This window comes from Netta rufina (assembly GCF_964035555.1).
Source record: "Netta rufina genome assembly, chromosome: Z".
Classification (NCBI taxonomy): Eukaryota; Metazoa; Chordata; class Aves; order Anseriformes; family Anatidae; genus Netta; species Netta rufina.
The window spans coordinates 78,189,551-78,201,734 of NC_140126.1; the positions used below are offsets into that span (position 1 = coordinate 78,189,551).

Here is a 12,184-nt window from a genome sequence, read left to right on the forward strand (position 1 = left end):
GAAGAGAGGTTGGCCATGTTATAAACATAAATAGGATCCCTCCCTCAGTCTTCTTTTCCCCAGGCTGACCAGACCCAGGTCTCTCAGCCTTTCCTCATAGGGAAGATGCTCCAGGCCCCGTATCATCTTCCTTGCCCTCCGCTGGACTCTTCCCAGGAGATCCCTGTCTTTTTTGTAGCGGGGAGCCCAGAACTGGACACAGTACTCCAGGTGAGGCCTGACCAGGGCAGAGTAGAGAGGGAGGATCACCTCCCCTGCCCTGCTGGCCACGCTCCTTTTCATGCACGTCATGATCCCATGGGCCCTGTTGGCCACGAGGGCACACTGCTGGCTCATGGTCAACCTGTCGTCCACCAGGACCCCCAGGTCCTTCTCCTCAGAGCTCCTCTCCAGCAGGTCATCCCCCAGCCTGGACTGATACATGTGGTTGTTCCTTCCCAGGTGCAGGACTCTACCCTTGCTCTTGTTAAACCTCGTTAGGAATGTTTTAACAATTCGTGTCCATAAAGAACAGTCCTGTCTGCCTCTGGGCCCTGCACTGGCAATTTAATTCTTGAACCACAGATGCAGTGTGTCCCAGTCTCCCCCTCATTCTAGTCAATTTATCAAGTCTTCAGAAAATACTCCTCAAATTTATGAACCTGTTTGCCTTTGTTATTCCAGACTTCTATTTCTAACAGTTACAGCCTTTTTTTTGTCTTCTTCGAGATTAACTTAACACTGCTATAGGTGTGACTGTTCCCGTGAATGGCTGGTGAGGAATGTTTTAATTACTGGTGAAGTGTCAGTAAGAAAGCTGTTTGTGTTTGTATGAAGTCTTTGATGCCTGGGGGTTTCAGAACAACTGATAACAACTACTGACTGTTATGGGATACTGTGCAGGCCTCTGATATCTGGCCAGGTGGCCAAGAGATTAAGAAGAAGAAAAAATGAAGCTGAAGGACGGCTAGGAGACAAGACCTGCAGGGGATGCTGTATAAACTTGACACGGTGCCAAGGAGTACAAAGGGGAAGGACAAGAAGAAGTCTTGGAGAGGAAGACTACGAGCCTTCAGCATGAAAGACCCCTAGAGACCCCCAGAGGGACCACCGGAGACTGATGCGCATGCTCCAGTAGGAGGGACAGGACCCCGGAAGCTAATTATAATAACCTGTTTTTTTTAGAAGTAGTAATGAATATGTATTAGTCTAGGAGCATAAAAATCAGCTACGTGATGTAACTGGTGTGCGTCCTGGTGGAGCGGAGACTCCCGGTGCACCCAGCGCTGTCTGCTTACCTCTATTCTTTTAATAAATCCTATTTTTTTATTTAATCCTATTTTGAAGACTGAGCCATTTCGAACAATATCATTTGGTTTCTTCCTGCCCAGCTCTCCAGCCTGTCCAGGTCTCGTTGTACTCAAAATTCTCATTTGTACTTTCTGTAGTGCTGGTGTTATGCTTGTGCCATTTGGTTGGAAAGGTGAATTTGAGAATTTTGTTGATATTATGTTGATATTTTGTTGACTCTATGTTCGGAATATACCCCTGGCCATTCATGGGTAGCTTCTTAGCACAATAATCAGTACAACTGCCAGCAAGTGTAAACAGTTGTGAGAGTGGGTAGCAAATACGAGTACTGCTGGCATATGTCTGTCTATGAGGAAGCCCATTCCTTCTTGTACTTGCTGCTCATCACTGCCCCCACTCAATAGCTCCCTATCGAATTAATGTGATTCCAGCAGGTAACCTTACTTCTTCTAATGTCTTAGCCAATTCAGCATGTGTTGGTGCAGGTCTGTGCTTAAACCTCTGGGGTAAATGAGCAAAAAAATGCTCTATTACTTCCAAAGTAAAAGCAAATTTGTCTTGTCCCTGCCATGGTAATGTGACCAAAAGATATCTCGAACACCAACGACAGCCACCCTTTAAATCCTGCTGTATTAAGCAGATTAGGTATGTCAGACAGCCTGGGTGCTGTGACAGTCAATGGTTTAGTAGCTGCATTCAACTTTCTGTAGTTTACTGTAAGCCATCATGTCCTTAACACTTGTAACTGGCCGTACTGGATAATTAAAAGGGGAATGGATTTTTTTAACAGTTTCCCTCTCCACCAAAGATTTTGTTAATTCACCTTTCACTGTCATCGCTAATTCTGGGGACAATCCCTTATTATACCCACACCAGAGGCTCAAACAGGTGCAGGAATCACCTCATCACCTAGTTTTTTCAATCATTACCCTCATGGTCAACCCAGGGCCAGGAAGGTTTGACAGACCACCATTGTTCCTGTATGTGCTGGATTGGTTGTGATAGATTTAATTTTGTCCATAGTAGCTCATGTAAGTGCTATGTTTAGATTTTTAATGGAAGTAGTGCTGATAACAGACCAATGTTTTAGTTGTTTCTGCATAGTGCGTACATGGAGTCGAGTTCTTTCCTCTTCCCAGGCTGCCTGCTAGCAAGTTGACTGGGAGGACAACAAGAAAAATTTTTTTAATCAACATTTGGTGTGATTTTCAGTATCACAACTGCTATGAGGACTGCAAGAAAAATGCTTGCCAGGTTTGCAGCATAATACCGTTAGCCTGAATAAGTTATAAGGCAATAGAAGTCCCCTAGTAAAGGCCGGTGTAAATGCCAAAACTTAATTGGACAAGCTGTTTCCTCCTGTGAGCAGATTATTCAGATTATTTCCTGTATTTCCTGTAACTGAAAAACAAACAAACAAAGAAAAACAAACAAGCAAACAAACAAACAACAATGTTTACTCCAAAATTTATCCATTTTAAGTAGAACACATACTTTAAAAGTCTGTTTCTGCTACAGTTATGTGAAAGATTTTATCCCAAGTCTTCATTCTATACAGTAGAATAAAAAAAAAATAAATTCCAAAGGACAATTTTCAGCTTCACATTAAGGCTGGAGTCCACCTCATCTTGTAAGTCTCTTCTACCAGGTTAGAATATCACCACTAACACATTGGTACAATTCCTCTACAGCTAGTCAGCTCAGCTTTTGTCATTTATATTCCAATGGGACAGGAACTGATTCACTTCTTTCAAAGTTGGTGAAAAGTAATTCCCCCCCGCTTATTTTATAGCCTGGCTGAGCGATGCACTGAAAGTTTTCCCTCCGCTATCAGAACATTTCAAAGCACGGAGTTCAGCCAGTGCATGAAATCTGTTGTTCATCCAGACATCTTTAGGGCGAGTCTATTTTGCCTTTCAGAAATTCATAAGGATATCAGCATGGTAGAAAATATCAATAAGGCTTAGGAAACACAATGAAAGGAGGAAAAAGAAAAGGCAAATTTGAGCTTCAGAGCTGTACTGACAGATCTGAAATTCTGTGGGGATTCCGTAGGTTGGAAAAGCACAGCAAAACTCACGCCTGAGAATAAGGGACCATGAGGCTGCCAATACGCTAAGGTTACTTACTGTATCAGCATGCTTAATTACAACAAATTAACAACATGTATTTCTTACCTCTGATATTAATTCCGATATACTCTCCCTGCTCTGGTTGTGAAACACGGAAAGCTCTGTCACGCAGTCCTCGTCAAGGTGTCCGTGCTGCAAGAACACGCACTACATTCAAGCATGAGGCTTTCAGGTTGTCTCACCGAGACACATCTGACCATGACACTGTTGTGATATGCCGCAGGCGGAGTCCCTAATTATCCAAGATTTCACATTTTGTATTTTAGTTAGCATCATGGCTAAATGTTGCCGTGAGTAAACGGAGAAAGTCACACAACTTCAGCAACTTCAGCATCTCGGCCCTCCTTGGTGAGAGGTTCTGAACTCACATAGGAAAGGCTGTCTGCAGATGAGATTTTTCACTTGAGTGGAAGCTACACTTTTATCTCTTCTTAAATATGCAAAGCTACATCAGGCATGCACGTCTTTGCCAGAGCCGCTTAAAACCGACGGTGGGTGCGTGTGCAACAAGCTGTTCTTTACCTAGACAAACAGCGGCAGCCAGTGGCCAGCAGGAGGCATTGGCAAACAATTGAGAGACGGTCAGGACAAACGCTTTCAAAGAGGTCAAATTGTTAGCCAAACAAGCAACTCTCTGAGACATAGAAATGAGATAAACCATAAGTACGTCCAACATGCTTGTATGAAAACTTGTGTTTTGCTCCATCATGGGTTCCTTTCCACGGAGGAAGAATTTCAATCTTGTCTTCAAAAACCCATTAGTGAGATCCTTAAAAATGCATTGTAGGCAATTTCACAATGCTCAGGGGTTGGGGCCCTTGCTCAGTGAGGAGGGGCTGAGGCAAAGATGTTTGGTCAGACTGCAGAGGAGCCTCAGGGCAGCCTTCTCGTAACTACAAGGAGGGCAGCAAGACAAAGCCAAGCTATCTCAGCAGGGCATGGTGAGATGATGACAAACAGCAGGCACGGTGGTACAAATCACCAAAGGGAGATGGCAATTCTTTGGGTGTTATATAAGGGTGTTCTGGTGTCGCACAGACCTTGCTGATGCTGTTTTAAAATAATTAAAAAAGCGAGGTAGGAATTAAAATTAGTTCACTTATTGCGAACCCAGAAGAGTGGCTATTAAATTGGGGGAGAAAATACAGCACAAAGAGGCTGGAGATGAGAATGATTTAATTAAAGGGCAGGGGAATGGGGAGAAAAAGAAACAAAAGAAACAATAAGGCCGCGGGGAAGCGCAGAGAGAAGGAAAAGGAAATATTCTCTACTTCCCATCAACGAGCGATGTTCAGCCATGTCCTGGGAAGCAGGGCATCAAAACATGTAGTGGTTGTTGAGGAGGAACAGCCCCCTGCCCCACGGGAGCTCCCCTGTTTATTGCTGAGTGTGGCATCAGGTGCTCTGGAATGTCCCTTTGGTTGGTTTAGGTCAGCTGCCCTATCGATGTCCCCTCCCCATCACTTGCCCACCATTGATTTCTTTTGATGAAGTGGCCAACCATCTGGTTGCCCAAGGGAAGCCAGCTGATGGCACCTGTTTGGCTTTCAGCACAGCTTCAAGACTGTTTCTCCCTGTCTCCTTCTGGACAAATTGGGCAGCACACAGCTAGAGCAATGCATAATGCGATGGGTGAACAAGGGGCTGACGGGTCGCGCTCCAAGGGTTCTTGTAAATGGGGTGGCATCAGGCTGGTGGCCAGTCATAGGGGCTTGTGCAGGCCTCCATTTTAGGGCCTGTTCTCTCCAGCGTTGTCCCGACTGACTCGCATGTAGGACTTGAGGGCATATGGAGTCCGTTTAGGCATGATGCTAAACAGGAAGGAGTGGCTGACTCCATCGAGGGGAGGAAGGCTTTGCAGAGAGACCTTGACAAAGCAGAGAGCTGGGCAATCCCCAAGCATATGAGGTTTAGCAAGAGCGAGTGAGGGATTCCACGCCTGGCAAGGGGCAACCCTGGCTGTATGGACAGTCGGGGGGACGAGAGGCTGGAGCGCAGCCCTGCAGAGAGGGATCTGGGCGTTTTGGTCGATGGCAAGTTGAACGGGATTCAAGCAGGGGCCCTGGCAGCCAGGAGGGGCAACAGCATCCTGGGCTGCCTCCAGCATGGCATCGCCCGCTGGGCGGGGGCAGGGATTGCTGTGCTCTGCTCTGCGCTCTTTCAGCAGCACCTCGAGTCCTGTCCTGGGTGCACTTTTGGGCAGCACACTAACAGAAGGACATCAGGTTATTGGAGAGTGTCCAAAGGAGGGCTTCGAAGTGGTGAAGGATCGGGAGAGTAAGATGGATGAGGAGCACATGAGGTCCGCGTGTTTGCTCAGCCTGCACGAGACTGAGGGGAGGCCTCATGGCGGCCAGCAGCTTCCTCAGCAGGGCAGCAGAGGGGCTGGCGCTGAGCTCTGCTCTCTGGGGCCACTGACAAAACTCGAGGGAATGGCAAGGAGATGGGACAGTGGAGGGTCTGGCTGCAAGCGAGGAGAAGATTGTACACCAACACGGGGCTTGGCCACTGAAACAGGCCTCCCAGTGAAGTGGTCATGGCAGCCAAGCTGCCGGGGTTCACCAAATGTCTGGCAAGTGCTTTCAGACATGTGCTTTGGTTTTTGGGGGTCACCCAGAGTGCTGGGCTCTGAGGTCACCCAGCGATGGGCTGTGAGGTCAGCCAGCAATGGGCTGTGACCTCACGGCCCTCGCTGCTTATCTTGGGGCGCCGGCAGAGCCTGGCCCAGCCTGGCTCGTGCCTGGACTCCCGCTGAGCGTGTGTGCGAGGCTTGGAGTGCCGAGCAAGGATCTCTTGGGAGATTTGTTGGAGCTGTGCTGTGGGGCCGTCGGCAACTGCTCTCGGTGCCCGTCCCCGCAGCCAGTGCCTGCGTTTCCCCGGCCCTGCCTGGCTCAGGCAGCCGGGGCTGTGGAGGGAGTGCTCGCAGCAGTGCAGGTGAGCTGTGCGGGGACACGTGCCCCGGGGCTCGGCTTGGGGTTTTGTCCTGCTGAGGGGCCGGGGCACTGCCGCTGCCTGCCCTGGCTCAGCCACTGACCCTGACCTCTCTCCTTCTTGCAGCGCACATCAGCTGTCGCAGCGGTGCCAGCCAGGGGAAGCAGCTCCCCATCTGCAGCTCTCCCCAGCCCGCTGCAGCGAGCCGACACCATGGCAAGTGAGGCCCAGGACATCACTTGCCCTGTGTGCCAGGGGGTCCCCAAGGAGCCCAGCTACGTCCTCCCCTGTGTGCACCACTTCTGCTTCGGGTGCATCATGCGCTGGGCCAAGAGAAGCAGCACCTGCCCCCTCTGCAGGCAGCACATCACCTCCATCCGCTACTCCATCTGGGCGGAAGATGACTTCCTGGAGGTGCAGGTGGCCCCCGAAGCAGAGGCGCAAGACGACAGCCCCCAGGACGAGCAGGGGGCTGCAGAGCCCATGCCCCAGCCTGCCGTGAGAGGCCTCCCGCCCGAGGAATGGGCAGAGCTCTTCAGGGAGCACCTAGAAGTCCTGGGTCCGCTGCGCTCCTGGGTGCGCCAGCAAGCCAGGGAGCTGTTCGACGCTGCCTGGTGGGACCAGGACATGCTGGAGGCCAACATCGTCGCTTGGCTGTGCCGCTGTGGGCTCGATGAGCACGCCTTGGTGCAGGAGCTGCAGCCGTTGCTGCAGGGCCACACGGTGAGCTTTGTGCAGCGGCTCATCTCCATCATGGAGGAGACGTGCAGCGAGGAGTACCTCGAGGAGCTGGGCTTCCTGGAACCGCGTCCTGCCAGCCAGCTCTACGTGTACAACGGCCCTGAGGTGGACCTCGAGGGCTCCCAAGACACCTGGGAGCCCGAAGACAGCCTGGAGGCCACCCCCAGCCCTGCTGCCTCCCCCCGGGACACTCCTGTCACCAGCCTGCTCTCCTCCAGCAGCGCGGAGGATTCGGACATCGAGGAGCTGCCCAGCGCCTCCAGTGCCGCCCTGCCTGGGGGTCCTGGCCAGCCGCGCGCTGCACCCATCCCTGAGGAGCAGGAGGAGCTCTTCTCAGAGCCTGAAGAGGAGGAAGCAGAACAGGCTGCGGTGCCGGGCACAAGCCACGGGCCCTCTCCTCCTGGCCAGGGCAGGGACAGCTCACCTGGGGGGCCGCGGCGCCCCCCGAAGAGGAGAGCCGACAGTGACCCGGACTCTCCCCAGCCCTGCAAGAGGCCCCCGCGCCTTTAGCAGGGCAAATGTGGTTGTCATCCAAATAAAGAGTTGTGACCCTGCCACAGACAGTGTCTTGGTCTTCTTCATAGAATCACGGAATCCTACACTCATAGAAATGTCGAGTGGCTCAGGTTGGAAGGGGCCTCAAAGACCACCTAGTTCCACTCCCCCTGCCATGGCCAGGGGTGCCACCCACTGGATCTGGTTGCCCAGCCTGGTGATGGGCAATGCCTGCCCACTCGCTCAGGACCCACAGATCCATCTCCTCAGGCCCCCTGGCCTTGCGCATCACCATGTTCCTCCTTCCCCACCCTCCCCCAGACCCCGCAGGGTGCAGAGCAGCAGCGCCGACCCTCCCAACATGGCCGCCCCGCTGCGCCTCCCTCCCTCCCTCCCTCCTTCCCTCCATCGCTCCCGTTGGGCGCCGCGCTTAAATGTCCGTGTTTTCAATTTTAGGTGGGTTTGCAAAGGTAAAGCTTGGACGGCATCTTCTTACCGGTGAAAAAGTTGCAATAAAAATCATGGACAAGCTTGGATACGTAAGAAGAGGAGGAAGATGGAGTGCATAGACAATGAATTTAGTAGCTAAGAACTTCATAAAAACTGCTGTAAATTTGTAAGCTCAGCATAGTTAAGTTTAGATTGGAACATGGGATATCAATGACAACTCTGGCTGTTCTTTTTCGGGACACCTTTACATAGTTAGTGACATCTCTTTAAATAGTGCTGTTTTCCGGTCAGCCCTAGGCACAGACGTAGGATTTCTGTCTGTACACAAACCGATGCCACAGCACAGTATAGTAACATGAGAGGACTCAGATAAATACCAAACTCTCAAATACTGATGAGTAAAAAACTAGATGCTTACTGCATTTGAAGATGACTGTTGGTTCCTTCTGCAAAAGCCATCACCTTGTTGTTCACTTTTATCGGTACCTACTGTGGGATAAATCTGTAGAAGAAAGTGTTGGTCATCTGTTTTTGATATCATTACCATAAGTATTGGTCATAGTCCTCATTAATATACTACAAAAACACACTATTCACAAAAAGCTATGAAATTTGGGGGAAAAAAAAAAAAAAAAAAAAAAGTGAGAATAAGAAATACTTGCATTTGTCATACTGTTCCACAAATCTTCATTTTTTGTGTTCTGATAGCTGTACTTCTGCAGGTACTGCACAAGTCCAGCTTTAAAAACATCATCAGTCAGGTAGTCCTTCAACATATTTAATATACAGGATCCCTGAAAAAGAGTGTGACAAAATGTTTACAAAACCACTCCCTAGACAGCAAGATGCTTCTTTCAGAAAATTTTCAGCAGGCTAACCTAAACAGCAGTTCAAATTTGTATGTCTGTCTGATGAGAAATAATTGGGTTTTATATATATTTAAACGGTAATTTGGCTTTCCTTATTTCCTTAAATATATTTTGGATTGAGTAAAATATGCTATTATTTTTTCAATTACTATATAGAGCAGGCTCCAATGAAAAACGCTGGTTGGTTTAAGCACCTAAAATAATGTTTTAATGTTTAAATTGATACACAACAGATAAGAAGGGGCAAAAACCTCCTCTTTTTATAGATGGAACAGGAAACCACAATTTGAACTACATGCAGGAGTTTTGGACTAGGATTGAGATAGAATATAAAGATCAAAACAACATTAAAAAGTATATTAACACCACGGTTCAGGGATGTTTTGTATAAAGGACTGACTGAAATCAGTACAATGCAGACGTATAGTACAATCAGTACAACTGAGAATGAAATCAGTTACAGATTTTACCTTCACATAAGAAACATCATCAAACATTTCTAAAATTTGAGCTGGATCTTCCACAGGAGTAGACACAGGATGTGATGAATTTAATGCATCCACTTCCATGGCATCAAAACAGTTTGATAAGAAATAATCTTCCTAATAGGAGACAAAAATGATTCTTACTACCAAATTTTGCTTAGTGACTACTGAATTCCTATTAGTTCATATTTCAGTCCATTCTACATGATGTTGAAATCCCATAAGGAAAGCCAAACATATCTTCGGTTTCATTACAGAGCAGGAAAGGGAAGGGAAGGGGAAGGGGAAGGGGAAGGGGAAGGGGAAGGCGAAGGGGAAGGGCAAGGCAAGGCAAGGCAAGGCAAGGCAAGGCAAGGCAAGGCAAGGCAAGGCAAGGCAAGGCAAGGCAAGGCAAGGCAAGGCAAGGCAAGGCAAGGCAAGGCAAGGCAAGGCAAGGCAAGGCAAGGCAAGGCAAGGCAAGGCAAGGCAAGGCAAGGCAAGGAAAGGAAAGGAAAGGAAAGGAAAGGAAAGGAAAGGAAAGGAAAGGAAAGGAAAGGAAAGGAAAGGAAAGGAAAGGAAAGGAAAGGAAAGGAAAGGAAAGGAAAGGAAAGGAAAGGAAAGGAAAGGAAAGGAAAGGAAAGGAAAGGAAAGGAAAGGAAAGGAAAGGAATATAGAGAGGCAAACTGCCTCTACCCTTCTAAACCAACTTTAATACTCCAGCTAGTGAGACTTAAAAATAACTCCAAAAAGACATGCACACGTTCCAAAAGTTTGATGACAAAATGAACGGTTAGTAACCACAAAACAAACCAAAGGGAAAAAAAAAAAAAAAAAAAGCAAATGATGAATTCCTTCATTATTATATTGCTTCATTATTATTCCACTGCAGTTTTATGGCAAGTTTCTGCATAGATCTTCCCAGTGCACTGTTCGTTTCACTACTTTGAACTAGGCATACTTGCAAAGTTTCATATATTGAACGTGTGCTAAAGCTAGCGGGAGGATTTGGGGGTCTTCATTAGGATTTAAGTCTGATTATACATGATGGAAAAAAAATAATTTCATAGAATCATAGAATACCCCGAGTTGGAAGGGACCCATAAGGATCATCAAGTCCAACTCCTGGCACCGCACAGGTCTACCCAAAAAGTCAGACCACATGACTAAGAGCACAGTCCAATCGCTTCTTCAACTCCGACAGGCTTGGAGCTGTGACTACTTCCCTGGGAAGCCTGTTCAGGTGTGCGACTACCCTCTCGGTGAAGAACCTCTTCCTGTTGTCGAGCCTGAACCTCTCCTGCCACAGCTTGACACCATTTCTGCAGGTCCTATCACTGGTGATTACAGAGAATAGGTCAGTGCCTGCCTCTGCACTCCCCCTCGTAAGGAAGCTGTAGACCGCGATGAGGTCCCCCCTCAGCCTCCTCTTCTCCAGGCTGAACAGGCCCAGTGCCCTCAGCCTCTCCTCATACGTCTTCCCCTCTAGGCCCTTCGCCATCTTTGTAGCCCTCCTCTGGACACTCTCCAACACTTTGGCATCCTTTTTGTACTGCGGTGCCCAGAACTGCACACAGTGCTCGAGGTGAGGCCACCCCAGCGCAGAGTAGAGCGGGACAATCACCTCCCTTGACTAACTAGCAATGCTTTTATACTTTCCGAAGTCTAAATAGCTTTTGAAAAGAGAATATACTTTGATTGCAATCATTAACTTCCATCACCAGTTTTTGAAATAATTAGATACAATAAAATCAATATTCTTGCCCGTCGAGTTAAGATCAGACAGTTCTTTCAAAGGGAAAGCAAAACTATTTCACAGCACAAACATGATTGGTCTTCACCCTTACAAATTAGTGGACTTAGAATGTAAATATAAAATAAAAATACAGTAATTGCTGCTTACAGCTTTCAGTTCTGGATGGGTAATATTGACCGACACAAACTCCATGAATTTTGCAAACCCTTCATTTAACCACAGGTCATTCCACCACTCCATGGTAACCAGGTTACCAAACCACTGAAACAACAGCAACAACAATTTTAATTTAAATACACGGTTTTTCACAAAAGCTGCTACTGACTGATATGAAATTGAATTTATAGCATGGCACTGACATTTAAGGCACATTTTTGTAGTAATGCAGCTTACTCTGGCCTCTTTCTACTTCATTTCTTATTTTAATGGTAATACTCTACAGCATGGGTTTCCATTACAATTCCATGAAACTTTATACATAAACCAGGTTTGATAGGAGAGCCACGCATAAACCTGTAACAATTCCTAACTTTTTTACCTATATTCATGGCTTGCAATTAATTTCAAGGGTTAGCAATGGTGCAAAGTCCCCAGAGCACTACAGCTACTGAACTATACAGATTTGGGTTACAGCCCTGCATGTCTATGAAGCCCAACGAGACTTTATTGGGAACAGTCGCGTGATTCAGGGATGAACACCCTCAAACAAGAAACAGCTCTTTTCAGTCTATATTCTCAAATATCTCTCCATCCACACAGCTGTGACCACTCTGTGGGTCCCTTCTGATCCTTTATTGTTGCTCCTAAATCTCACCTGATGAGCCAGTTCGTGGGCTATTACCATAGTAATCCAAAGTCTAGAAGATGCTGAGGATTTATCAGGGTCATACAACAATGCGGATTCCCGATATGTGGTCAATCCCCAGTTTTCCATAGCACCAGACTGGAAATCAGGAATAGCTGCTAAATCTGGTGGAGGGGGAGGAAGGAGGAGGGCGGGAGGGAAGCATTAATAAACTGCTAGGATTGTTTGACCCTGTAAAGAACCCAGTCACCTGC

At 47.7% G+C, this 12,184-nt stretch overlaps 1 pseudogene across 1 annotated transcript in view; it reads right to left on the bottom strand.

Annotated features, from left to right (window-relative positions):
- Positions 1 to 2,595: 2,595 nt before the first annotated feature.
- Positions 2,596 to 12,184, bottom strand: part of LOC311221343 (endoplasmic reticulum aminopeptidase 1-like) — a 40,859-nt pseudogene continuing 31,270 nt past the window's right edge. Inside the window, exons 6-11 of the transcript in view lie at positions 11,940 to 12,094; positions 11,273 to 11,386; positions 9,379 to 9,510; positions 8,698 to 8,833; positions 8,458 to 8,564; positions 2,596 to 2,691 (exon numbers count right to left, since the gene is read on the bottom strand). The product of the transcript in view is annotated as an endoplasmic reticulum aminopeptidase 1-like (transcript). The remainder of the gene's footprint in view (positions 2,692 to 8,457; positions 8,565 to 8,697; positions 8,834 to 9,378; positions 9,511 to 11,272; positions 11,387 to 11,939; positions 12,095 to 12,184) is intronic.